Source organism: Engraulis encrasicolus, chromosome 17, assembly GCF_034702125.1.
Source record: "Engraulis encrasicolus isolate BLACKSEA-1 chromosome 17, IST_EnEncr_1.0, whole genome shotgun sequence".
NCBI classification, from domain to species: Eukaryota; Metazoa; Chordata; class Actinopteri; order Clupeiformes; family Engraulidae; genus Engraulis; species Engraulis encrasicolus.
This window is the reverse complement of record NC_085873.1, coordinates 8471203-8472698: the sequence shown is the minus strand read 5'-3', so window position 1 is coordinate 8472698 and position 1496 is coordinate 8471203.

Here is a 1496-nt window from a genome sequence, read left to right as displayed (position 1 = left end):
CTGATGAAGACGGAAGTTATACTGCTGGAACAACTTTTTATATCTGAAGTAGAAGAAAATCTCAAGTATGATTTGAAAAGTTAGACATAATGAACGTATTACATATATTAAACGCACTATATAAGTAGACACCAAAAAGTATTGAAATCAATTTGGTGGGAGAGCTTTTTTCAATACACTGACTTTTCTGCCTAGAGTTTACGGTGAGACTGTGAATAATTTCAGGGTGCTCTGACAGATGCAAGGGAGGGATACTAGCCTGCAGACACACACACACACACATCAAGGGCGGCGGAACAAGTTTTAAAGTGGTGATGCATTTTTTTCTTCGCTCTTTATTTCTTAACAATGTTACTGTTGCTGCACTCCACTCATGTGTCTGCAGTTAAAGCCTCATTTAGGGAGCTTAAAAGTGGGGATGCAAATGCACCACTGCATCCCCCTTTCAGGCACCTGTGACACACACACACACACACACACACACACACACACACACACACACACACACACACACACACACACACACACACACACACACACACACACACACACACACACACACACTACCTCTAGTGGAGATGGTCTGTCAGTACAGGAGTGCATTGCAAACTACAGTAGTTCTACCCAGAGATTTTTTCATTGTTGATTGCGTGTGTGTGTGTGTGTGTGTGTGTGTGTGTGTGTGTGTGTGTGTGTGTGTGTGTGTGTGTGTGTGTGTGTGTGTGTGTGTGTGTGTGTGTCACAGCGAACCTCCAAGATCAAGTTTTGACAGGCTCTACTATGTGTGTGGTTATGCTTGTGTTATGAATGAATGTGTCAGAGAAAGTCTGTAAACTCATGTAGGCTATGTCTTTTTTTTACTGCAGTGTGTGTGTGTGTGTGTGTGTGTGTGTGTGTGTGTGTGTGTGTGTGTGTGTGTGTGTGTGTGTGTGTGTGTGTGTGTGTGTGTGTGTGTGTAGGTGATTTTTTAAAAAAACTCAATATAGGCTATGTATGTTTAGTTTAACTGCCCATTGGAGACTGGTCAAACACAATTTCCAACCTCTGTGCTAACCCTGTTACATAGATTTTTTTGACAATTAAGTCCACTTGACTTGACCAGCTACAAACTGGTTTGACAGATCTTGCGTTCTTGAGTTCAACTGGCTGAACAGGAACTATGATGCCATGCTGTTGCTCGGCAACATTCCTCAGAAAGGTTTTCCATTATGCTCCATTACTGAAGTGGGCCTTTGGGGGATCGCCAGCGAACTCTTTCTCTGATAGCTGAAAAAACTCAACTGCATGATAACAACATTGCTATAACATTACTGATAGTACTAAGTAACAGGTTAAGACTCCCATGGACGGTCATTACCATTTTGGTAACAGAGATCTTAAAGGAACAGTCTGACTCTGAAACATTGGATGAATTGGATGGTTTACCACTTTGAGTTTGACTTTGAGTTCATTTACATGTAGGCCCAGTTAAGTTATCCTATGTCAGTGATTCTCAA